At 41.7% G+C, this 27,653-nt stretch overlaps 1 long non-coding RNA gene across 4 annotated transcripts in view; it reads right to left on the bottom strand.

The window, feature by feature from the left end:
* Positions 1 to 27,653, bottom strand: part of LOC139185784 (uncharacterized) — a 52,057-nt gene extending 24,404 nt beyond the window's left edge. Inside the window, exons 1-2 of one of the 4 annotated variants that reach the window (XR_011569288.1) lie at positions 11,613 to 27,653; positions 11,007 to 11,149 (exon numbers count right to left, since the gene is read on the bottom strand). This is a non-coding gene — a long non-coding RNA (uncharacterized lncRNA). Of the gene's footprint in view, positions 1 to 11,006 lie in introns of all 4 variants that reach the window. The other 3 variants (XR_011569290.1, XR_011569287.1, XR_011569289.1) reach the window with 3 other exon arrangements.

Here is a 27,653-nt window from a genome sequence, read left to right as displayed (position 1 = left end):
TGAAAATTAGCAACTTTTCTTAGATACATCCAAATACTGAGGTGGTAGGGCAAATCTGCGTGGTGAAAAATGAAGAGAGGGACTTCCCTAGTGGCCCAGAGGTTAAGAACTCACCTTGCAATGCAGGGGACATGGATTCAATCTCTGGTCCATCAGCAGATGAATGGATAAAGAAAATGTGGTATGTACATACAGTGGAACATAACTATTCATTCCTTAAAAAGAAGGAATTCCTGTCCTATGCTATTAATACAATAGGGATAGACCTCGATGGCACTATGCTAAGTGAAATAAGCTCATCGCAGAAAGACAAGTACTGTGTGATTGAACTTATATGAGGTCTCTAAAATAGACTTCAGAAATAGAAAGAAAATGGTGGTTGCCAGTGGCTGAGGGGAATAGGAGGTAGGGAGTTGGTGTTCACTGACGTAGAGTTTTTTTTAGAATAGGAAAGTTCTAGGAATCAGTTGCATGGCAATCTGCATGGGGTTGACAGTATTGTAGTACAGTCTTGAAAATTGTTGAAGGGGTGAATTTTACATTTTGCCAGGGTGGGGGTGGGGGTTGCCACAGTTTTTTACATGGAATTTTCAGATGGGACTTTCTTGATGGTCCAGTGGTTGAGACCCCACCCTTCCAATGCAGGGGGCACAGGTTCAATCCTTGGTCAGGGAACTAAGATCCCACATGCTGCACAGCAGGGCCAAAAAAATAAATAATCGTCTCAAGAAAAAGGAGTTATCAGAGAAGACAAAAAACAACAATGGAAGGGGAAAAATTAAGGATATTAGAGTAAACTGTAGCCTCTGGCACCTACAGCTTTAGTATACATTAAACAAAGCCCAGCTTCACCTAGCCAGATTAATATAAACATTTCACATAAAAGCTTCTTTGTTTCTATCACCTCACTGATACATGTCTAGCTTTCAACAAAAACTGTAAGTCATCTTAAAAAAATTTTTTAATACAGTTAAAGAAACAAAGAAAAGAGATTCAGATATGACACAGATCTTGAAATTAACAGGGAATTTTAAATAGCTATGAATAATATGTTAAGGGTTCTGATGGAAAAGGTAGACAACAGGCAAGAACAGGTGGATAATTAAGCAGAGAGATAGAAACTCTAAGAAAGAATCTAAAGGAAATGCTAGAAATAAAACTAACAGAAATGAAGACTGCCTTTGATAGCCATATGAATAGAAGTGTGTGTGCTCAGCCATGTCTGACTCTTTGCAACCCTTTGGACCGTAGCCCACCAGGCTCCTCTGTCCGTGGGATTTTTCAGGCAAGATACTGGAATGGGTTGCCATGTCCGACCATTCTGACCCAGAAATCAAACCCATGTCCTCTGCATCTCCTGCCTGGTAGGTGGATTCTTTACCGCCAAATCAATGGGCTTAAAGATATGTCAATAGATACTTCATAATGTAAAACAGAGAAAGAAAGAAAAACAAAAACAGAAGATCCAAGTACTGCGGGACAATTTCAAAAGATGTAACATACAGGTAATGGGAGCACAAGAAGAAGAGAGAGCAGAAGAGAGCAAGAGCTAAAGTAGTAATAGTTGAGAATTTTTCAAAATTGATCCAAGAAGCTTAGCAAATACCAGTCATAATTAATACCAAAATGTCTACACCTAGTCATATATTCAAGTTGTGGAAAATCAAAAATAGATCTAATTGATAACTGTTCAAGGATATAATAGCAACAATGTATTTGGCAATTATAGCATCTGGGTAAATAAAATGAATGACAGCAAATTTATAAGGGACAAGTGGGAGAGATTGAGAGTACTCTGTTTTAAGGTATCTGCACTATTCGTGATACTCGTGAAGCAGTATAATCTTATTTTAAAATAGACTTAGATTAATTGTAAATGCATAAAGTTTACTCTAGTAAACTCTAGAGTAATCAGTTAAAAAAATTTTAAAGAAATATACTTGATAAGCTGTGAAAAGTAAAATTTAGCAAATACTCATCTGAAAGTAGTTAGTGTTCAGGCTTCTCTAGTTGAAGTGTTTGAGCTTAGTTGCCCCAAGGCATGTGGGCTCTTAGTCCCCGATCAGGAATCAGACCTGCATCTCCTGCATTGGAAGGCAGATTCTTAACCACTGCACCACCAGGGGAGTTCCAGAGTGGATTTTAAAAGAGACCCAAATATATGTTGTATAGAAGAAATCCATTTTAAGTATGACGATACAGACAGATGAAAAGTCAAAGGATAGAGAAAAACATACCATGGGAAACCTAATCAAAAGAAAGCTAGAATAGTTATGTTAATTTTAGACCAAGCAGACTTCAGAACAAGGAACATTATCAGAGATAAAGAAGGTATTATGTAATGATAAAGAGGTCAGTTTTCCAAGAGGATGTAACCATTCTGATCTGTACACATTTAACAGCAGAGTGTTAAAATTCATGAGACAAAAACTGATGGAAATGCAATGAGAAAAAGACAAAATCACTCTTTTAGTTAGAGACTTCAGCATCTGTCAGGAGTTGACAGATCTATCAGGCAGAAAATTATAAGGATATATTTGACCTGAACAGCACCATCAATCAACTGCATATAATTGACATTTGTGGAATAGTTCATCCAAGAGCAGAATACACATTCTTTTCAAACTCACGTGTAACACTTACTAAGATAGACCACACTGGGGCCATAAAACACTCCTCAGTGGGTTCAAAAGAATACAAATTGTACAAAGTATGCTTTCAAATCCCAGTGGAATCAAACTGGAAATCAGTAAGAGTAAAAATAACTGGAAAATCCCCAAATATTTGGCGTTTAAATAGCACATTTCTAAACAATGAGCCAAAGAAGAAGTCACAAGAGATATTTCTAAATATTTTAAACAAAAGTGAAAATACAACTTATCAAAATTTGTGGTATGCAAGAAGTGGTGCTTAAAGGGAAATTTATAGCAGTGAATGCATATAATAGAAAATAAGAAATATCTAAAAATAAAAAAAAATCAAAGGTTCATATTATAAGTTTAGAGAAAGAACAACAATATAAGCCTAAAAGAAAGAGAAGAAAAGAAATAATAAAAACTAGAGCAAAAATCAATGAAGTTGAAAACAGGAAATCAATAAAGAAAACCAATGAAGCCAAAAGTTGGTTCTTTGAAAACACCCAATAAACAGATAAACCTCTAGCCAGGCTAAGCAAGAGAAAAAAAAAAGAAAAGACTCAAACCACTAATAATAGAAATGAACTAGGGGTCATCACTATTGATCCCGTCACTACCGATTATTGTAAGGATGATAAAGGAATATAATGAACAACTTCACCCACAAGTTTAGTAACTTAGGTGAAAATAGACCAGTTCCTTGAAAGACATAAGCTACCAAAAGCCCCACAAGGAGAACTAGATAATCCTAATAGGTTTGTAGCTATTAAAGAAATTGAATCAATAATTAATAACTTCCCAAAAAACAAAGTACCAAATTGAGATAGTTTCACTGGTGAAGTCTACCCCAATATTTTTTTAAATAACATCAATTCTCGACAATCTCTTCCAGAAAATGGAAGCAGAGAGGACACTTCTGATCTATGTTTTCTTGGATTTTGCATTTATCTATATGTCATCCATTAGTCATAGGGACAAACTAATGACCAGGGTTACTTACATCTCCCCTTCAATCCAGAGCCTCTACCCTTTACCTAGTTCTCACAAATTAGGACAATATATCTCCTTCCCTAAGTCAATCCAGGGCCAAAAACTGGACAACTAGAAACAGCCCTGACGTCCAAAGCCCACCAGAATTATTCAAACTGGCCAGTCCTAAACTGTTTCCCTTACTGGGCCTTGCTCTTTCCATGGAAAACACAATAAAGTCTCTGCCCCAGGCTTTCTCACTCCCTCTGCCTTCTGACCAACCTTGGTACTTCCTCATGTGGCCCTGCCTGAGGCCACTTCAACAACCATTCATAATAAATGAACATCCAATCAGCAAACTAGAAGCACAAGAGAACTTCCTCAAGGTGATAAAGAATATCTACAAAAAACCTACAGCTAACATCATACATAACGGTGAGAGATTAGATGCTTTCCCCCTAAAATCAAGCACAAGGAAAAGATAATCCGTTCTCATCACTCTTATTGAGCATTATACTGGAAGTCCTAATTTGTGCAATAAAATAAAGGAAAGAGGGAGAAGGGTACATGAATTGCTAAGGAAAAGATAAAACTATCTTTGCTTACAGATGACATGAGGGTCTCTGTGCCCAAAGAATCAACAACAACAAAAAGTTCCTGAAAGTAATAAGCATTATAGTAAGGTTGAAAGTCAGAATGTTAATATACAAGTTGATTACTTTCCTATATGGGATCATGAAACCATTTGAATTTAAAATTAAAAATGCAATACCATTTACATTAGCATCTCCAAAAGATAAATACTTGGAAATAAATGTAACAGAATATGTACAGGATCTATTTGAGGAAAACTGCAAAACTTTAGGGCTTCCCAGATGGTGCTAGTGGTAAAGAACCCTCTTGACAATGCAGGTTAGATGTAAGAGACACAGGTTCAATCCCTGGGTCACAGGTTTGATTCCTGGGTTGGGAAGATCCCCTGGAGGAGGGCATGGCAACCCACTCCAGTATTCTTGCCTGGAGAATCCCATGAACAGAAGAGGCTGGCAGACGGCTGTCCGTAGGGTCGCACAGAGTCAGACATGACTAAAGCAACTTAGCACGCATGCACAAAACTCTAATGAAAGAAATCAAAGAAGATTTTAATACATGGAGAGATATGTTCATGGATAACATTTAATATAGTTAAGATGTCCGTTTTTCCCAACTTATCTGTAGATTCAAGGCAATCCCAGTCAAAATCCTAGCAAGTTATTTTGTGGATATCTTCAAACTGATTCAAAAGTTTATATGGAAAGGCAAAAACCCAGAACAGTCAACACAATACTAAGGAGGAAGAACAAAATCAGAGGACTAAAACTACTCGGCTTCACAGCTTACTTTAAAGCTTCAATCATCAAGGCAACGTGTGGTATTGGCAACAGAATAGACAAATAGATCAGTGGAACAGAATTGAGAACCCAGAATAAACCCTCACAAATGTAGTCATCTGACAAAGGAACAAAGCAATTCAGTGGAGAAAAGACAGTCTTTTCAACAAATGGAACTAAAATGAATGGACGTGAGTTAAAAAAAAATCTGGACACAGACCTTACACAGTTTACAAAAATTAACTCAAAATGTATAATAGATCTAAATGCAAAATTATAAATCTTCCAGAAGATAACATAGGAGAAAATCTAGATAATCTTGAAAACGGTGATGACTTTTTAGATACAATGTCAAAAGCACAATCCATGAAAGAAATAAAACGATAAATTGGGTTTCGTTAATGTTAAAAACTTCTGCTCTGTGAAAAGCACTAAGAGAATGAAAGACAAGTCACAGATTAGAAGAATATATTTGTAAAGCGCATATCTAATAAAAGATTTGTATTCAAATATACCAAAACTCCTTAAAAGTCAACAATAAGAAAACAAACAACCTATTAGAAATGGGGCAAAAGATCTAAACATACCACTCAAGGAACGTATACAGATGGCAAATACACACAAAAAGATGTTCAACATCATGTATCATTGCTGCTGCTGCTGCTGCTAAGTCTCTTCAGTCATGTCCGACTCTGTGAGACCCCATAGACAGTAGCCCACCAGGCTCCCCCCATCCATGGGATTCTCCAGTCAAGAACACTGGAGAGGGTTGCCATTTCCTTCCCCAGTGCATGCAAGTGAAAAGTGAAAGTGAAGTCGCTCAGTTGTGTCCGACTCTTCAGGATGCCATGGACTGCAGCCCACCGGGCTCCTCTGTCCATGGGATTTTCTAGGCAAGAGTACTGGAGTGAATTGTCATATAGCATTCAGTTCAGTTCAGTTCAGTTCAGTTCAGTCACTCAGTTGTGTCCGACGCTTTTCGACCCCATGAATCTCAGCACGCCAGGCCTCCCTGTCCATCACCAACTCCCGGAGTTTACCCAAACTCATGTGCATCGAGTCAGTGATGCCATCCAGCCGTCCCATCCTCTGTTGTCCCTTTCTCTTCCTGCCCCCAATCCCTCCCAGCATCAGGGTCTTTTCCAATGAGTCAACTCTTCCCATGAGGTGGACAAAGTATTGGAGTTTCAGCTTCAGCATCAGTCCTTCCAATGAACACCCAGGACTGATCTCCTTTAGGATGGACTGGCTGGATCTCCTTGCAGTCCAAGGGACTCTCAAGAGTCTTCTCCAACACCACAGTTCAAAAGCATCAATTCTTCAGTGCTCAGCTTTCTTCACAGGCCAACTCTCACATCCATACATGACCATTGGAAAAACCATAGCCTTGACTAGACAGACCTTTGTTGGCAAAGTAATATCTCTGCTTTTGAATATGCTATCTAGGTTGGTCATAACTTTCCTTCCAAGGAGAAAGCATCTTTTAATTTCATGGCTGCAGTCACCATCTGCAGTGATTTTGGAGCCCCCCAAAATAAAGTCTGACACTGTTTCCCCATCTATTTCCCATGAAGTGATGGGACCAGATGCCATGATCTTAGTTTTCTGAATGTTGAGCTTTAAGCCAACTTTTTCACTCTCCTCTTTCACTTTCATCAAGAGGCTTTTTAGTTCCTCTTCACTTTCTGCCATAAGGGTGGTGTCATCTGCGTATCTGAGGTTATTGATATTTCTCCTGGCAATCTTGATTCCAGCTTGTGTTTCTTCCAGCCCAGCGTTTCTCATGATGTACTCTGCATATAAGTTAAATAAGCAGGGTGACAACATACAGCCTTGCTGCTGCTACTGCTGCTAAGTCACTTCAGTCATATCCAACTCTGTGTGACCCCATAGACAGCAGCCCATCAGGCTCCCCCATCCCTGGGATTCTCCAGGCAAGAACACCGGAGTGGGTTGCCATTTCCTTCTCCAATGCATGAAAGTGAAAAGTGAAAGTGAAGTTGCTCAGTCGTGTCCGACCCTCAGTGACCCCATGGACTGCAGCCTACCAGGCTCCTCCATCCATGGGATTTTCCAGGCAGGAGTACTGGAGTGGGGTGCCATTGCCTTCTCCATACAGCCTTGACGTACTCCTTTTCCTATTTGGAACCAGTCTGTTGTTCCATGTCCAGTTCTAACTGTTGCTTCCTGACCTGCATATGGGTTTCTCAAGAGGCAGGTCAAGTGGTCTGGTATTCCATCTCTTTCAGAATTTTCCACAGTTTATTGTGATCCACACAGTCAAAGGCTTTGGCATAGTCAATAAAGCAGAAATAGATGTTTTTCTGGAACTCTCTTGCTTTTTCCATGATCCAGCGGATGTTGGCAATTTGACCTCTGGTTCCTCTGCCTTTTCTAAAACCAGCTTAAACATCTGGAAGTTCATGGTTCACATATTGCTGAAGCCTGGCTTGTAGAATTTTGAGCATTACTTTACTAGCGTATAAGATGAGTGCAATTGTGCAGTAGTTTGAGCATTCTTTGGCATTGCCTTTCTTTGGGATTGGAATGAAAACAGACCTTTTCCAGTCCTGTGGCCACTGCTGAGTTTTCCAAATTTGCTGGCATATTGAGGGCAGCACTTTCACAGCATCATCTTTCAGGATTTGAAATAGCTCAACTGGAATTCCATCACTTCCACTAGCTTTGTTCGTAGTGATGCTTTCTAAGGCCCACTTGACTTCACATTCCAGGATGTCTGGCTCTAGTTGAGTGATCACACCATCGTGATTATCTTGGTTGTGAAGATCTTTTTTGTACAGTTCTTCTGTGTATTCTTGCCACCTCTTCTTAATATCTTCTGCTTCTGTTAGGTCCATACCATTTCTGTCCTTTATCGAGCCCATCTTTGTATGAAATGTTCCCTTGGTATCTCTAATTTTCTTGAAGAGATCTCTAGTCTTTCCCATTTTGTTGTTTTCCTCTATTTCTTTGCATTGATCACTGAGGAAGGCTTTCTTATCTCTCCTTGCTATTCTTTGGAACTCTGCATTCAAATGGGAATATCTTTCCTTTTCTCCTTTGCTTTTTGCTTCTCTTCTTTTCACAGCTATTTGTAAGGCCTCCTCAGATAGCCATTTTGCTTTTTTGCATTTCTTTTCCATGGGGATGGTCTTGATCCCTGTCTCCTGTACAATGTCACGAACCTCCGTCCATAGTTCATCAGGCACTCTGTCTATCAGATCTAGTTCCTTAAATCTATTTCTCACTTCCACTGTATAATCATAAGGGATTTGATTTAGGTTGTACCTGAATGATCTAGTGGTTTTCCCTACTTTCTTCAATTTAAGTCTGAATTTGGCAATAAGGAGTTCATGATCTGAGCCACAGTCAGCTCCCAGTCTTGTTTTTGCTGACTGTATAGAGCCTCTCCATCTTTGGCTGCAAAGAATATAATCAATCTGATTTCGGTGTTGACCATCTGGTGATGTCCATGTGTAGAGTCTTCTCTTGTGTTGTTGGAAGACGGTGTTTGCTATGACCAGTGTGTTCTCTTGGCAAAACTCTATTAGCCTTTGCCCTGCTTCATTCCGTATTCCAAGGCCAAATTTGCTTGTTACTCGAGGTGTTTCTTGACTTCCTACTATATATTCCTACATATATCATTAGGGAACTTCAAATTAAAACAACAGAGAGAGCACCACACATATATCAAGAGAATGGCTAAAAAATGTTTTCAATAAGAAATAAACCTGACAATATCAAATGCCTGTGGGAATGTGGAGCAACAGAAATGATTATTGATTGCTGGTAAGAATCCAAAATGGTACAGTCACTTTGGAAGACAGTTCAGCCACTTCTTATAAAACTAAACACAGCCTTACTGGACAATCCAGCAGTCACAGTCCTATGTATTTACTCGGTTGAGTTGAAAATTCTGAACCCAACAGGCTACACATAAATGTTTATGGCATTTTTATTTATAGTTTGTTTAGAATTGCCAAAGACTTGGAAGCAAGGAATATAATATTTATTGAAGTACAGTTGATATACAAGGTTGTGTTGATTTCTGCTATACAGCAAAGTCACTCAGTTACATATATATATATATATATATATATATAAAATACATGCACATTCTTATATTCTCTTCCATTATGGTTTATTCCAGGACATTGAATATAGTTCCTGAGTGACTAAGCACAGCATAGACATTAACCAAAGGAGGGGGAATACTCTTGGCTTTTTGGTTGTAGCAAATGCACCACATTAACGCAAGATGTTAGTTATAGGAGAAACTGTGTGGGAGGTTGGTATTGTGGGAACTCCCTTTACTATCCACTCATTTTTCTATAAATCTAAGACTGTTCTAAAAGTGATCTGTTAATTTTTTTTAATATGAATATTTAATTGATGGATAGCATTGTGATATGTGTGGTCAGTTGATTCAATCATGTCTAACTCTTTGTGACCCTATGGACTCTTGCCCACCAGGCTCCTCAGTCCCTGGGACTCTCCAGGCAAAAGTACCGGAATGGGATGCCATGCACTTCTCCAGGGGATCTTCCCAATGCAGGGACTGAACCCACGTCTCCTGCATTACAGGCAGATTCTTTACCGCTGAGCTACCAGGGTACCCCAGCATTGTGATATAAGTAACCATAAATGTTTTCCCCCATGATTTCCTGATACCTGATGAACCTCTCTATCCAGCAGCTAAACCAAGAGTATTCCCCCTCCTTTGGTTAATGTCTATGCTGTGCTTAGTCACTCAGTCATTTCTGACTCTTTGGGACCCCATGGTCTGTAGCTCACCAGGCTCCTCTGTTCATGGGGATTCTCCAGGCAAGAATGCTGGAGTGGGTTGCCATGCCCTCCTCCAGGGGATCTTCCCAACCTTGGGATCAAACCCAGATCTCCCACTTTGCAGGCGGATTCCTCACCAACTGAACTACCAGGGAAGCCCAACGTAAGGAGCACCGAGGAAGCTGCAAGCCGATCAGAATGGGATTCGAACCCATGGGTGCAGAGCACAATGGATTAGCAGTCCATCGCTTTAACCACTCAGCCCTTTGGTTAATGGCAGAGAAATTATAGAGAAATGAAGAAAAGAGACTGAGTTTTGGCTTTGGGGTTTCAAAAATCCAAAGATGATTTAGAAGACTATTCATTCCATTTTTTTCCATGGAGAAATAAGGGGGAAAAATGTCTTGGAATGAGAGAGAAGAGCTGAAGGGGAAGCAGGAGAGTTAAAAAGACCTGAGAGTCTCAACATCTCAGTTCGCCCAGGTGGCCTTAACCATAGACTGGGTGGCTTAGATGACAAATATTGATTTCTCACAGTTCTAGAAGTTGGAAAGTCCAGCATCAAAGTGCTGGCAGGGCTTCCCTGATGGCTCAGTGGTCAAGAATCCACCTGCCAATGCAGGGGACATGGGTTTTACCCTTGATCTGGGAAGATTCTACATGTCATGGGGCAACTAAGCCTGTGTACTGTAACTACTGAACCTGAGCTCAGCAGCCACAACTACTGAAGCCCCTGCACCCTAAAGCCCATGCTCTGCAAAAAGTGAAGCCACCTCAATTAGAAGCCCGAGCACTGCAACTAGAGAAAAGCCCGCTCAGCAATGAAGACTCAGCACAGTCAAAAATAAGTTAATTAATTAAATTACTATTTTTTAAAAAGGTGCTGATAGATTCTGTGTCTAGTAAGGGCCCTCTTCCTGGATTACAGATAGTAGCCTTCTCCTTACATCCTCACATGGCCTTTTCTTGGTGTGTGCACAAGGAGAGGGAAAGATCTCATGTCTCTTTCTCTTTTTATAAGCACACTAATCTCATCATGAAGGCCCCACCCTCATGACCTCATCCAACCATAAAGCACCTCCCAGACCCATCTCCAAATACCATAACATCAGGCATTAGGTCTTCAACATATAAATTCGGGAGGGACACAGTTTTCAGTCTGCAGCAGCTCCCAAGCTTCAAGAGAGGTCAAGGAAAGGGGGTAATGCAGAGAGGTGTGTGCTGGTCCAAGGGCAAAGTGGCCTACCTTTCCCTTCTTGGGGAAGGAGGGCCTCTGCGGTTCCCCAGTGCCCAGCATGACAGGAACACGGAGCAGGAAGAGGCCCAAGAGGACTCTGATCTTCCAGGCAGGTGCTGAGGAAGCATGGCCAAATTTCTCCTCTGCAGGAGCTGTGATAGAACCAGACCTGTGAGGACCCTCAGTCAGCAGAAGCAACGACACAGCAGAGACCTTCGTGGACCAGAAGGACAATGTCCACCACAGTGGACACCAGCCTGACAGACAGCAGCAAGGATGGGCTCCTTATCCAAACCCTCACCTGATGCATGATCCCCTCCACGTTCCTCAAAAATCAGACTAACTCTAAAAATTAATCAAGGAAACCCTAACTGAAAAATAGAAGTTGGTTGAATTCTTTAAGTACACATAATTACATTTCAGGACTTCCCCAGCACTCCAGTGGTCCAGTGGTTAAGACTCTGCACTTCCACTGCAGGGGACATGGGTTCAGTCCCTGGTTGGGGAACTTGGATCCCCACATGCCACATGGCAAAAGATAAAAAGGAAATTACATTTCTGTATACCTGCCTGAGTTTGTGGGTTACGATTCGCTCACACAAAGACTAGACAAACCTTCTTTGTTTCAGTCTCCAGGTTCAGGATGGTCTCTTATTTCATTCTTTTCTCATCAAAAACATTCATCATAACTTTCATTAAATGCCTTAAAGAAAAAAAGTGTTTTTTAAAATATAGCATGTTAATGTTTTCTCTTTTAAAACAGGATGTGTACACATCTGTATACACTTCTTAGTGTGCTAGAGTATCATTTATCTCCATTATACCACCATCTACGAAGAACATTTCCCCAAATCCTCAGTATAGTTATTTGATAATTGAGTACTAAATATTTATTTTAAAAATCTTATTCAGTTGAGTTCAGTCACTCAGTCGTGTCTGACTCTGCAACCCCATGAATCACAGCACACCGGGCCTCCCTGTCCATCACCAATTCCCGGAGTTCACTCAAACTCATGTCCATCGAGTTGGTGATGCCATCCAGCCATCTCATCCTCTGTCATCCCCTTTTCCTCCTGCCCCCAATCCCTCCCAGCATCAGGGTCTTTTCCAATGAGTCAACTCTTCGCATGAGGTGGCCAAAGTACTGGAGTTTCAGTTTTAGCATCAGTCCTTCCAATGAATACCCAGGATTGATTTCCTTTAGAATGGTCTGGTTGGATCTCCTTGCAGTCCAAAGGATTCTCAAGAGTCCTCTCCAACACTACACTTCAAAAGCATCAATTCTTTGGTGCTCAGCTTTCTTCACAGCTTTCTTCAACTCTCACATCCATACATGACCACTGGGAAAACCATAGCCTTGACTAGACAGACCTTTGTTGGCAAAAGTAATATCTCTGCTTTTGAATATGCTATCTAGGTTGGTCATAACTTTCCTTCTAAGGAGTAAGCATATTTTAATTTCATGGCTGCAATCACCATCTGCAGTGATTTTGGAGCCCCAGAAAATAAAGTCTGACACTGTTTCCACTGTTTTCCCATCTATTTCCCATGAACTGATGGGACCAGATGCCATGATCTTCATTTTCTGAATGTTGAGTTTTAAGCCAACTTTTTCACTCTCCACTTTCACTTTCATCAAGAGGCTTTTTAGTTCCTCTTCACTTTCTGCCATAAGGGTGGTGTCATCTGCATATCTGAGGTTATTGATATTTCTCCCGGCAATCTTGATTCCAGCTTGTGCTTCTTCCAGCCCCACGTTTCTCATGATGTATTCTGCATATAAGTTAAATAAGCAGGGTGACAATATACAGCCTTGACATACTCTTTTTCCTATTTAGAACCAGTCTGTTGTTCCATGTCCAGTTCTAATTGTTGCTTCCTGACCTGCATATGGGTTTCTCAAGAGGCAGGTCAGGTGGTCTGATATTCCATCTCTCAGAATTTTCCACAGTTTATTGTGATCCACACAGTCAAAGGCTTTGGCATAGTCAATAAAGCAGATGTTTTTCTGGAACTCTCTTGCTTTTTCCATGATCCAGCGGATGTTGGCAATTTGATCTCTGGTTCCTCTGCCTTTTCTAAAACCAGCTTAAACATCAGGAAGTTCACGGTTCACATATTGCTGAAGCCTGGCTTGGAGAATTTTGAGCATTACTTTACTAGCGTGTGAGATGAGTGCAATTGTGCGGTAGTTTGAGCATTCTTTGGCATTGCCTTTCTTTGGGATTGGAATGAAAACAGACCTTTTCCAGTCCTGTGGCCACTGCCAAGTTTTCCAAATTTGCTGGCATATTGAGTGCAGCACTTTCACAGCATCATCTTTCAGGATTTGAAATAGCTCAACTGGAATTCCATCACCTCCACTAGCTTTGTTCGTAGTGATGCTTTCTAAGGGCCACTTGACTTCACATTCCAGGATGTCTGGCTCTAGGTGAGTGATCACATCATCATGATTATCTTGGTCATGATGATCTTTTTTGTACAGTTCTTCTGTGTATTCTTGCCACCTCTTCTTAATATCTTCTGCTTCTTTTAGGTCCGTACCATTTCGGTCCTTTATTGAGCCCATCTTTGCATGAAATGTTCCCTTGGTATCTCTAATTTTCTTGAAGAGATCTCTAGTCTTTCCCATTCTGTTGTTTTCCTCTATTTCTTTGCATTGATCGCTGATCTTTGGAACTCCACATTCAGATGCTTGTATCTTTCCTTTTCTCCTTTGCTTTTCGATTATTACTGCATACGTGAACCGTGAACTTCCTGATGTTCAAGCTGGTTTTAGAAAAGGCAGAGGAACCAGAGATCAAATTGCCAACATCCGCTGGATCATGGAAAAAGCAAGAGAGTTCCAGAAAAACATCTATTTCTGCTTTATTGACTATGCCAAAGCCTTTGACTGTGTGGATCACAATAAACTGTGGAAAATTCTAAAAGAGATAGGAATACCAGACCACCTAATCTGCCTCTTGAGAAATTTGTATGCAGGTCAGGAAGCAACAGTTAGAACTGGACATGGAACAACAGACTGGTTCCAAATAGAAAAGGAGTACGTGAAGGCTGCATATTGTCACCCTGTTTATTTAACTGACATGCAGAGTACATCATGAGAAATGCTGGACTGGAAGAAATACAAGCTGGAATCAAGATTGCCAGGAGAAATATCAATAACCTCAGATATGCAGATGACACCACCCTTATGGCAGAAAGTGAAGAGGAACTAAAAAGCCTCTTGATGAAAGTGAAAGTGGAGAGTGAAAAAGTTGGCTTAAAACTCAACATTCAGAAAACAAAGATCATGGCATTTAGTGCCATCACTTCATGGGAAATAGATGGGGAAACAGTGGAAACAGTGTCAGACTTCATTTTCTGGGGCTCCAAAATCACTGCAGATGGTGACTGCAGCCATGAAATTAAAAGACGCTTACTCCTTGGAAGGAAAGTTATGACCAACCTAGATAGCATATTCAAAAGCAGAGACATTACTTTGCCAACAAAGGTCTGTCTAGTCAAGGCTATGGTTTTTCCTGTGGTCATGTATGGATGTGAGAGTTGGACTGTGAAGAAGGCTGAGCACCGAAGAATTGATGCTTTTGAACTGTGGTGTTGGAGAAGACTCTTGAGAGTCCCTTGGACTGCAAGGAGATCAGCCCTGGGATTTCTTTGGAAGGAATGATGCTGAAGCTGAAACTCCAGTACTTTGGCCACCTCATGCAAAGAGTTGACTCATTGGAAAAGACTCTGATGCTAGGAGGGATTGGGGGCAGGAGGAGAAGGGGATGACAGAGGATGAGATGGCTGGATGGCATCACTGACTCAATGGATGTGAGTCTGGGTGAACTCTGGGAGTTGGTGATGAACAGGGAGGCCTGGCATGTGCGATTCATGGGGTCGCAAAGAGTCGGACATGACTGAGCGACTGAACTGAACTGAACTGAAATATGATTCACAACAAAGCAGTATAGCATATATCAGAATTACATTTCCTTTCTTGATCAAATGTTTTTCCTGTAATTAGTCATTGCTTCATATTTTCCTTAATGTTCTATCAATTCATTCTGAAGCTTTCAAGCCTCTCAACATGATCAAATTTATTTTCATGTTTAATTATTTTCTGTTTTCATTTTTATTTTTTAACACCTTATTGAGGTTTAAAGACAATAAACTGTACAATTTAAAACATTTAATTTGAGAAATTGTGGCATATGTATATACACCTGTGAAATAATCACCACAGTCAAGGAAATGAACAACTTCATTCTGTTCTTTGGTAAACCCTCCTCCCCACCTTTGCTTAAATTTATGCTTCTTCCCCAAACAGTGATCCTCTTTCTCTCACTATAGATTAGCCTGACTTCAAAAAATTATATAAATGGAATCACATATTAAAAAAAAAACACAGGGTGGGGACTTCCCTGGTGGTCCAGTGGCTAGGAATCCTCCTTGCAATGCAGGCATCATGGGTTTGATCCCTGGTTGAGGAAGTAGGATCCCACATGCCCTGGAGAAACTAAGCCTGAGAGCTGCAATGAAATATCCTGTGTGCTGCAACTAAGACCTGATACATACAAATTAAGTAATTAAAAAACAACAGGGTGTGTAGCAACACATTCAGAGATGCATGTTAACTCAGCATTTGAAATGTCTTCCTAGATAACACAATCTACCCAGAATCAGCAGTTCTTCCAAATGACATTTCTGATACACAAATAGAGTGGAGAAGAAAACTCAGTTAAATCGGTTTGCTCTCTTTGGTAACGAGAATGATCTGAACAGATTGCTACCATACACAGAAACTTCTCAGTGTGGACTGCTCTACCCACCCAAGAGTATTTTCTCTTGCATGCATGTGTATTAAGTCACTTCAGTCATGTCCTACTCTTTGTGACCCTATGTACTGTAGCCTTTCAGGCTCCCCTGATTCTTTAGGCAAGAATACTGGAGTGGGTTGCCATACCCTCCTCCAGAGAATCTTCCCGACCTAGGGATCGAGCCTGCATCTCTTATGTCTCCTCCGTTGGCAGGCTGGTTCTTTACCACGAGCACCACCGACCCTCCATCTCACCCCATCTCACACCCACTCCAAGTTTCCCTTGTGTACCTGGTGCTTGAAACTTCATCATCTTTCCTTACCCTATATACAGCCCTGACTGGGCGATTATATAGTAACTGTATATACTTATATATGTAACTAGATATGATTACATATTATCTATATATAATTATTATTTTATTTTATTTTTAGAGGATAGAAAGAAATATGAGATACAGGGCTAACCACTTGAATGTAATGAAAAATAGTTAACTTTTATTGGGTGATTACTTTGTGCTAGGTTTTCCATTTATTAATCCTTTTAATCCTCACAGTCCTATGAAAGAGGTGCCATTATGATTCCAATTTTTTAAAATAAGGACAATGAGGCACAGAGAGGTTAAGCAATTTGTGAAGCAAGGCCACGCACACAGGAATCCAACTCCAAAGGCCATGCCATAATAAAGACTGCGGTTTACTGCCTCCCATCATGTGGGTCTCATTTACTAATATTTATATATGTTATTTACTCTTATTATAATACTACAAGTTAGACATCATCCTCATGAGAAATTTGTGGCCAACTATTAAATGGTAGCAGTGGAATTTCACTCTCAGAAAATTTTCCATCACATTGCTAGAATGCAAGATCAATGAAAGCAGATATATTTTTTACTTTTGCTCATGGCTGTTTCCCCAGCACTGAGAACATTGACTAGCACATAGCAGGTACTGAATATACATGTGTTGAATAAATGAAGGCTTCCACTGCTATTAGTGCCAAGACAAGCAACAGTTACTGTCAGGAGATTAGAATCCCTTACCCATGCAAACAGTCTTGGTTTCATTGGGCAAGATCCAGAGGTCTCTCACACCATTTGTAGCTCAGGCACTTCAACTTACATATGAGGGGGAGTTACACTGCAAGGAGATCCAACCAGTCAATCCTAAGGGAAATCAACCCTGAACATTCATTGGAAGGACTGATGCTGAAGCTTCAATCCTTTGGCCACCTGATGCGAAGAACTGACTCATTGGAAAAGACCCTGATGCTGGGAAAGATTGAAGGTAGAAGGAGAAGGGGATGAAAGAGGATGAGATGGCTGGATGGCATCACCAACTTGATGGACATGAGTTTGAGCAAGCTCTGGGGGTTGGTGACGGACAGGGAAGCCTGGTGTGCTGCAGTCCATGGGGTCAAAAAGAGTTGGACACAACTGAGCGACTGAACTGAATTCTATGATATACATCTACTCATCTAATTGCCATCTTCTTCCAGAAAGGGTTTGAGGCAGTTTCCAGTCTTATAACCAAAGAGAAATTTAAAACTGTGGCAAAAAAAAAAAAAAAAAAAAGAAGATGAATACAAAGTAAAGCCAAGAATGGGGCTCAATAATTCAGGGCCTAAGAAACTCAGTGCTTGTTGTTGTTCAGTTGCTAAGTCATGTCTGACTCTTTGCGACCTCAAGGATTGCAGCAGGCAAGTCTTCCCTGTTCTTCACTATCTCCCAGAGTTTGCTCAAATTCGTGTCCTTGAGTCAGTGATGCTATCTAACCATCTCATCCTCCCCCACCCTCTTCTCCTTTTACCTTCAATATTCCCCAGCATCAGGGTCTTTTCCAGTGAGTCAGCTCTTCACATCAGGTGGCCAAAGTATAGGAGCTTGAGCTTCAGCATCAGTCCTTCCAGTGTATATTCAGGGTTTATTTCCCTTAGGATTGACTGGTTTGATCTCCTTGCAGCTTAAAGGATTCTCAAGATTCTTCTCCAGCATCAAAATTAGAAAGCACCAATTCTTCAGCACTCAGCCTTCTTTATGGTCCAACTCTCACATGCAGAAATGACTACTGGGAAAACCATAGCTTTGACCATATGGACTTTCATCTGCAAAGTGATGTGTCTGCTTTTTAATATGCTGTCTAGGGTTGTCACAGCTCTTCTTCCAAGGAGCAAGTGTCTTTTAATTTCATGAATGCAATCACTTGCTGCAGCGATTTTTGGAGCCCAAGAAAAGAAAATCTGTTATTGCTTTCACTTTTTTCCCTTCTATTTGCTATAAAGTGTTGGGACCAGATGCCATGATATTAGTTTTTTGAATGTTGACTTTTAAGCCAGCTTTTTCACTCTCCTTTTCACCCTCACCAAGAGGCCCTTTATTTCCTCCAAGTTGAAAAAAGAAAAAAGAGGCTTTTTAATTCCTCTTCACTTTCTGCTTTCAGAGTGGTATCATCTGCATATCTGAGGCTGTTGTTTTTTCTCCTGGCAATCTTGATTCCAGCTTGGTATTCATCCAGCCCAGCATTTAGCACGATGTACTCTGCATAGAGGTTAAATAAGCAGGGTGACAATATATAGCCTTAATATACTCCTTTTCCAATTTTGAACCAGTCAGTTGTTCCACATAAGGTTCTGACTGTTGCTTCTTGACCCACATACAGGTTTCTCTGGAGACAGCTTAGGTGGTCTGGTATTCCTGTCTCTTAAAGAATTTTCCACAGTTTGCTGTGATCCACATAGTCAAAGGTTTTAGCGTAATCAATGAAGCAGATCTAGATGTTTTTCTGGAATCCCCTTATTTTCTCAATGATCCAACAGATGTTGGCAATTTGATCTCTGGTTCCTTTGCCTTTTCTAAATCCAGCTTGTACATCTCAAAGTTCTCAATTCATGTACTGTTGGCTTTAACGACTTTGAGCTTAACCTTACTAGCATGTGAAATGAGTGCAATTGTACAGAGTTTGAATATTCTTTGGCATTGCCTTTCTTTGAAATTGGAGTGAAAACTGACCTTTTACAGTCCTGTGGCCACTGCGGTTTTCCAAATATATCAGCAAATTTGGAAAACTCAAAAATCTCAATAAAAGCCTTAAATTGGGTGGTGGTTACAAGTTCAAGGTCTAGAGTCAGATAGACCTGCTAGTTACTAGGTCTGAGATCTGGGTCAACTTACTTGAAACTGCAGTTTGTACTCATTGCTATGGCCACTGAGAAAGTCTTGTCAGCCATCTTTGAGTCAGTCTTTTTAGATTTTTCTACCTGAGGGGAGCTCTGGAGTGGCTGAGCCTGTCACATGGCAGCAACCTGGCTGCCAGGGACAAAGCATCTGGCCACCTTTCAGGTTCTACTTTGCTCCCTATTAAAGTGCACACATTGGGAGATGCTCCGAAAATAGGAAGGAATACAACTAAAATGACACTTAGTATATATTATATATGGTGGTGGTGGTGGTTTAGTCGCTAAGTTGTGTCTGACTCTTTGTGACCCCATGAACTGTAGCCCTCCATCCAAACTCCTGTCCAAGGAATTCTCCAGGCGAGAATACTGGAGAATACTGGAGTGGGTAGTCATTTCCTTCTCCAGGGGATCTTCCCAACCCAAGGATCAAACCTGGGACTCCTGCATTGCAGGTGGATTCTTCACCAATTGAGCCACCAGGAAGCCCTCCATAAATTTTATACACACACACACATACAAATGAAAAAATTAAGATGAAAAAGCTAAAAGTGGGTACCTCTGGTAGGATGGTAGGATTATGGGTATTTTTTTTCCCATTTTTGCCTTTCTATCTAACCCAAATGTTTATAGAAGTCAATAGAACAGCCACTGGGCTGGCTCTACTCAAAAAACAGATAATAACAAGTGTTGACAAGGATGTGGAGAAATTGGAACCCTTATACACAACTAAAGAGAATGCAAAATGTGCAGTCACTTTAGAAAACAGTCTAGCAGTTCCTCAGATGATTATAGAATGACCACAATACCCAGCAATTCCACCCCCAGGTATATTCCCTATACAAATAGAAATATGTGTCCACATACACACTTGCACATAATGAATGGATAAGCAAAATGAGGCATGTATCTATGGTGGAGTATTATTCTGCCTTAAAAAAGAAAGAAATTTTGATACATGCTACATGAGTGAAATTTGATGACATGATAAATAAAACGTCAGTCATAAAAGGATAAGTATTGTATGATTCTGCTTAAATGAGGTACTAAGAACAGGCAAAGTCACTGAGACAGAAAGTAGAATGGTGATTGTCAAGGGCTACCAGGAGGGTAGAATGAGGCATTATTGTTTAACGGATACAGTTTCAACTGGGGAAGATAAAGAAAAGTCTGGACATAGGTAGTGGTGCTGGTTGTACAACAATGTGAAAGTACTTCAGACTTCATGCTTCTGAACTGTACATTTAGAAATGACTAACCTGGCAAATTTTGTGTTTATGTCTATTTTATCATAATTTTAAAAATAACTACCAAAAGCTTTTAAAAGAAGTGGATATAAAAGAAATACAGTTCTATAAATATAAGCAAGTTATTTTATACACTTAAAATTCTACAGTAATTTTAAAATGTTTAAAATGGTAAATATTCATAATGTATAATTTACCACAATGAAGAAAAAACCAGACACGAATGTTCACAGCAGCACTATTCACAATAGTCAAAAAGTAGGAACAATCCAAATGTCCATCGACTGATAAAGAGATAAACAAAACATAGTCTATCCAGGGAGCTTCCATGGCTACCGAGTGGTTAAGACTCCTTGATCCTGGTCAAGGAACTAAGACTCCACATGCCACTGCTGCTGCTGCTAAGTCACTTCAGTCGTGTCCGACTCTGTGCGACCCCAGAGACAGCAGCCCACCAGGCTCCCCCATCCCTGGTATTCTCCAGGCAAGAACACTGGAGTGGGTTGCCATTTCCTTCTCCAATGCATGAAAGTGAAAAGTGAAAATGAAGTCGCTTAGTCGTGTCTGACTCTTCGTGACCCCATGGATTGCAGCCTAGCAGGCTCCTCCACCCATGGGATTTTCCAGGCAAGAGTACTGGAGTGGGGTGCCATTGCCTTCTCTGCCACATGCCACTCAGTTCAGTTCAGTTCAGTTGCTCAGTCTTGTCCGACTCTTTGCGACCCCATGAATCGCAGCATGCTAGGTCTCCCTGTCCATCACCAACTCCCAGAATTCACCCAGACTCACATCCATCGAGTCAGTGATGCCATCCAGCCATCTCATCCTCTGTTGTCCCCTTCTCCTCCTGCCCCCAATCCCTCCCAGCATCAGAGTCTTTTCCATGAGTCAACTCTTTGCATGAGGTGGCCAAAGTACTGGAGTTTCAGCTTTAGCATCATTCCTTCCAAAGAAATCCCAGGGCTGATCTCCTTCAGAATGGACTGGTTGGATCTCCTTGCAGTCCAAGGGACTCTCAAGAGTCTTCTCCAACACCACAGTTCAAAAGCATCAATTCTTTGGCGCTCAGCCTTCTTCACAGTCCAACTCTCACATCCATATATGACCACTGGTAATACCATAGCCTTGACTAGACGAACCTTTGTTGGCAAAGTAATGTCTCTGCTTTTGAATATGCTATCTAGGTTGGTCATAACTTTTCTTCCAAGGAGTAAGCATCCTTTAATTTCATGGCTGCAGTCTAGGTGCAGCCAAAAATACATATATAGTATGTCCATACAACAAACTGTTATTCAGCTATAAAAAAGAACAGTGTACTGACGCATGTCACAACACTGATGAAACTTGAAGATATTAAGCTTAAGACAAAAGCCATGTATGGCATAATTCCCTTTACATGGAACGACAGAATACACAGATCTATCTGTAGGAAATGAAAGTGGTGCCTGGGGCTGGGGAACCTTTCTCCTGGGGAGTAAAAGTAAATGACTACCCACTCCAGTATTCTTCAGTGGAGTTCTGCTGGCTATGTTTCTTTTGGAAATGATGAAAACTTTCTGATTGTGGTGGTTGCCCAACTCTGTGAATCTATTAAAAGCCGTGAGTTGTACGATCTAAACAGGCAAATTTGGAGGGTGTGTGAATTTTGTCTCAATATAAGTGTTACTAAAAACAGTAAATGGGATGGGGGCGGGAGAAGCAATCTTAAAAGGCATAAACAATTTTAAATAATTTTGAAATGCTGAAAGGTAGAGACACAGATTAAATAATAAAATCAACCAAAACAAAAATTAAAACATTCAAATCTAGGGCTGATCTCTGTTTGAGACGCCATATTCATAAAATAGTTTTTGGTTTCATAGGGCACTGGGAACTTGCCCGGTATAAGGTTTCTGTGGTCTGAATGTTTGTGTCCCTCCCAATTCATATGTTGAAATCTGAACCCCCAAGGTGATGATATTAGCAGGTAGGGGCCTTTGGGGGTGATTGGATCGTGAGGATGGAGCCCTCATGAATCGGATTTAGTGCCATATAAAAGACAACCCACAGAGCTCCCCAGCCATATAAGTACACAGCAAGAAGACAGGTATCTATGAACCAGGAAGCAAGCCCTCAATAAACCCTGAATCTGCCAGCTCAATGAACTTGTACTTTCCAGCCTCCCAGAATGGTGAGACATAAATTTCCATTGTTGGGGCTTCCGTGGTGGTCCAGTGGTTAAGAATCCATCTGCTAATGCAGGGGATATGGGTTCGATCCCTGGTCCGTGAGGATCCCACATGCTGCGAGGCATTTAGACCACGAAACCCTAAAATATCCTTAATATTCATATTTAAAACTCTACATATTTTCTAGGCAAATATCTGCCACACAGTGTTAATCACTCAGTCATGTCTGACTCTTTGCAATCCCACGGACTGTAGCCCACCAGGTTCCATGGGATTCCCCAGGCCAGAATACTGAACTGGGTTGCCATTCCCTTCTCCAGAGGATCTTCCTGATCCAGGGATCAAACCCAGGTCTCCTGCACTTCAAGCAGATTCTTTACCATCTGATATTTTTAAAGTCAAATTTAAAAAATGCTCTCCGATTCTTGGCTAAATTTAAAATGTGAATCAATAAAGAAAAGGCTTAGTGGGGAGAGAGGCAAGGGACAAAATTCCTCCCTGGAGGGAAAACAAGTCTAGATTTCAAAACTACCGGGAACAGGTTTCCTCAAGCCACCTTGGGCTTGAGTGTGCTACCACAACAGGACATCAGTGAGGTTTAGAGGGTACTTGAGACTTCCACCCAGGGCTTCCCTGGTGGTTCAGCTGGTAAAGAAACTTCCTGCAATGCAGGAGACCTGGGTTCGATCCCTGGGTCAGGAAGATCCCCTGGAAAAGGGAATGGCAACCCATTCCAGTATTCTTGCCTGGAGAATTCCATGGACAGAGGAGCCTGGTGGGCTATATAGTCTGTGGGATCGATCACAAACAGTCAAGACACCATGAAGCGACTGACACACTGAGACCCTGCCCTGGTGGTGACCTGTGGCCGTTACACTTTGGTTTCAGTTTTAAGCACGTGGCTTAAAAGGGGACTTTCCTCATCAGAGCAGGAAGATTTGACAGCGGGAACAGCCCCACAGCAAGGACACAGGGAGCTGAGTTCAAACAGCTGGGGAGCAATAAGCCTAAGATGCTTGATTGTCCACACAGCTGCCAGCAGCTGGAACCAGCCAGGGGCCCCTGAGATCGGAGACTCAGGACGTGATACAGACCAAACCCTGAGGCTTGTAAAAGCACAGAGCCTTTTATAGGGTGTGGAACAGGAAATGAAAGCTGACATTAGACTGAGCAGCTACGGGTAACACTGAAAGTTCAGGCTAAGTCCTCGTGAAGAAAGATGCCCCAGGTGGCCTTTCTGCAACAGACTTACCCAGAGCAATAGCTCACCCTCCCAGAGACACAAATTGCCATCCCCCTCCCCCTCCTCACCTTAGGAAAAGAAGGAGAGGGGTGTCTTTTAAAAAAAAGGAAAATAGATAATATATTGAAACTTTAAGTGATGAAAGTACACACTGCGGGCTTTCTTGGTGGTCCAGTGGTTAAGAATCCGCCTTGTAATACAAGGGACACTGGTTTGATTCCCCTGTCGGTCCCGGAAGATCCCACATGCTCCGGAGCAACCAAGCCCATGAGCCACAACTACTAAGCCTGTGCTCTAGAGCCTGTGCCTTGCAACAAGAGAAGCACCTCAGTGAGAAGCCAGTGCGTTGCAACAAAATGTAGCCCCCACTTGCTGCAACTATGGAAAGCCGACGTGCAGCAACGAAGACCCAGCACAGCCAAAAACTCATAATAAATCTTAAAAAAAAAGTACACACTGAAACTTCCCTCTCACTGTCCCAGTTCCTCTTCCCAAAAGAACTGTTTCTTTTGTTTCCTCCCAGAACTAGTTTATACATATACAAGACACACACACACACACATATATATATGATTTATCTTAATATACTTAAATATATATATTTTTTCTTAAAGGGTAGCTTATTATAACACAGTTCAGACACTTGCTTTTTCACTTCTCAGTGTGTCATGAAGAATGTTCCCGATCAGCACAAATACAGTTCCTCTTCGATTTTATAGTTGCATAGGATTCCTTTGTGTGGTTGCACCATCTCTTTTATTCATGTTGAACATTAAGATTATTTTCAGTCTTTGTTATTACTGACAGTGTTACAGTGAAAAAAACCTGTGCATAGGTAACTTCTTATGCATACAAAGAAAGGTACATTCACGGAAGGAAAACTCTGGGAAAATTTTTGCTCCTTACTGTCAAATTTACCTACACAAAATCCATGCCAACTTTAACCCCCACTTGCAATTTAGAGCACATGTTCCAGGCAGGAATTGAGATAATTTCAACCCCACTGTGCTGAGAACCTGCCCAGGCAGCTCAGCCCCAGGGGAACAGGGATTCCTTCCTTCCTAAACTCTTCCTTTATGCCTGGAAATTCGCAGACATCAAATGCCAGATTGGGTCAGTCTCCCCAACTCTGGCCTGTGAACCCCACCAGAGCTAAAATTGGGCCTTATCCACCTTTGTGGCTCCAGGGTTTGGTCCTGAGCAGGTGATCAATAAATGTTTATTAGATGAGTGAAGAAATAAATAAACTGGGCTCCTAGCTTCCATCTAGGAAGAATTGGAAGCTGTAGAATAAGGACTAAAGCTGTATTAACCTTAAGAGATTTCTTGACTCTACAACTTCCCCATGTTCAAGGGTTTTGTCTTTGCATCTGTATTTCCCTAGAGAGATTAACATTTAAATATCAAAACCCCTCTATTTGGCTGTTGCTGAGTCACATCCTTTATAATAAACTGGTGAAGACAAGTAAAGTGTTTCTCTGAGCTCTATGAGCCACTCTAACAAATTGCTGAACCTGAATGGGGTGGGTGGTGTAGAAAGCCCCGATGTACAGCTGGTTGGTCAGATGTACACTTGGGAACCTGGGCCTTGCTACTGGCATCTGAAGTAGAGGCATGCTTGCAGGACTGAAGCCTTAACTTGTGGGATCTGACTAAATCCAGGTAAGTAGTATCAGAATTGAATTGAATCGTTGGACACCCAGCTGGTGTCTGGAGAGCTGGAGAATTGGCTATTGTGAGGAAAACACCCACACACTGATGTCAGAGAATCCTAAGGAAAAACAGCTCAGGCCTCCCCAACTCCCAAACCAGAAAACCTGGCATGATGCCACACCGCACTGCCCACCCTTACCGCAAACCCTGCATAAGAACTTGTCAAGTTATCCTGACTCAACCTCCCAAATAGCTGTCATCTCCTGTCTTTACCTTTTATTCATCAATTTACTTATCCAGTTCAATATTTACTAATTACCTTTTCTGTGCCAGGTTTTATGCCAGGGATTGGAAACCAGAGACTAATGAGACTGGCCCCTGCCTTGCTGCTGCTGCTAAGTCACTTCAGTCGTGTCCGACTCTGTGCGACCCCATAGACGGCAGCCCACCAGGCTGCCCCGTCCCTGGGATTCTCCAGGCAAGAACACTGGAGTGGGTTGCCATTTCCTTCTCCAATGCATGAAAGTGAAAAGTGAAAGTGAAGTCGCTCAGTTGTGTCTGACTCTTAGCGACCCCATGGACTGCAGCCTACTAGGCTCCTCCATCCATGGGATTTTCCAGGCAAGAGTACTGGAGTGGGGTGCCATTGTCTTAGGAAGATTTAAGAACAAAAATACAACCATAAAGCAATGAGTTTCATGCAGAAACAAAGAAATGCTTATGGCCTCATGTAGCCCAGAGCAGGAGGCCAGCTGGGAGTGATGGGAATATCAGTGAACGTTTCTTTTCTTTTTAAATTACTTATTTATTTATTTTTGGCTGTGCTGGATCCTAGTTGTGGTATGAAGGATCTTTGTGGTTGCAGAATGAAGGATTTAGTTCCCTGACCAGGGATCAAACCCAGGCCCCCTCCACTGGGAGTGCAGAGTCTTAGCCACTAGACCACCAGGGAAATCCTTCAGTGAACTTTTCTTAGTAGGATGATGCCTGCATTTTAAAATTTTAAAGGAGAATTGGCTATGCCAAGAGAAGGGAAGGGGAGATAGTGAGTAGAGTAGGCAGCTTTGAGAATGAACCAGAGGTAAAGGCAGCATGGACAAGAGGTCATTAATGGATCTCCGCACCCATTGTCTTCCACCAGAAAATCTCTCTGAAGCTCACTTTGACTTCCTGTCTCCTCTGCTCGAAACACTCTGCTAGTTCCCCTTCCTGATCTATGGCCTCCTCTCAGCCTCACCTCTGTTCATAAAATTCTCAGGGTGCCCTTGACAGTATTTCCTGTCTCTGGACCTTCACCTCTGCTCTTCTGTCTGCCTGGAATTTCCTGCCCTGCCTTGGTTGATGTGGCGAACCCCTATCCACCCTTCAGAGTGACTCAGCTGTGACTCAGACGTGACGTCTTACACACAGATCCCCTCCCACTCGAGCTCACCTCTGGAGTGCACGTATTCCAGGACTGCGAACCTCACTCATTCACGAGTTCTCCTTCCTGCTCCAACTGCGGGGGTATAAGACCTTCTGCACCCACTGGCTGGCCCACAGCAGTTCTTCAGCGAATGAGGAAACAAACGAGGGCTTCTGACCAGTGAATGTGCAGCTGATGACCCAGAAAGCAGAAGCTGCTGGAACATCCCTGAGACTATTTAGACCTAGAAGAGGTTCGATGTCAGGGGGAGGCGGGGGGTGTTGTGCTGACTAAAGGAGGCCTGAGCTGAGGCTGACACCTCGGTCTTCAGCCCTGCCTCACCACCTGGCTCCAGACACAGACTGGTGCCTTCCTACAAAGGTTCTGATCTGTCTTCTCAACCAGCCTGCCTCCTCTTTCTCCATGGATCCCTGTAGACTCTCATGTATAACCATGAGATGCCATGCCTTAGACATACTGCGTAATGGAGATTGTGTGGTTAATACAGTTATGAAATGTGTTCTATTTTATGTAGCATACAAATGTATTTGCATTATGACTAAGACTAGTAAAATTATTTTGTTTTAAAAAAAATCCCCATTGAATTTTACTTAATTACAAAAGCAAAGCTCTCTCAGTCCACAAGTTTCAACAAAGTCAAGAGGGCCTTTCCTGACAGTCCAGGGGTTAAGAGCTGAGCTTCCACTGCAGGGGGCATGGGTTCGACCCTTGGTCAGGGAACTAAGATCCTGTATGCCAGGAGGTGCAGCCAAAAATAAATAAATAAATACATAAAGTCAGGAAAAGAGCTCGTCTGTTTTAACCTCCCACTTCCCCAGTCCTAATCACCAGGTGTGACAAATTTTAACAGTTGGGTGTGTGTCTTGGAGACTTTCTGACCCACACAAAGGTGTGTGCAATTTTATCCCTTCTCCCCACAAAAATATACATGTATATATTT

This window comes from Bos indicus, chromosome 11 (genome assembly GCF_029378745.1).
Source record: "Bos indicus isolate NIAB-ARS_2022 breed Sahiwal x Tharparkar chromosome 11, NIAB-ARS_B.indTharparkar_mat_pri_1.0, whole genome shotgun sequence".
NCBI classification, from domain to species: domain Eukaryota; kingdom Metazoa; phylum Chordata; class Mammalia; order Artiodactyla; family Bovidae; genus Bos; species Bos indicus.
Note: the sequence above shows the minus strand (reverse complement) of the source record. Positions and strands in the feature narration are given on the sequence as shown.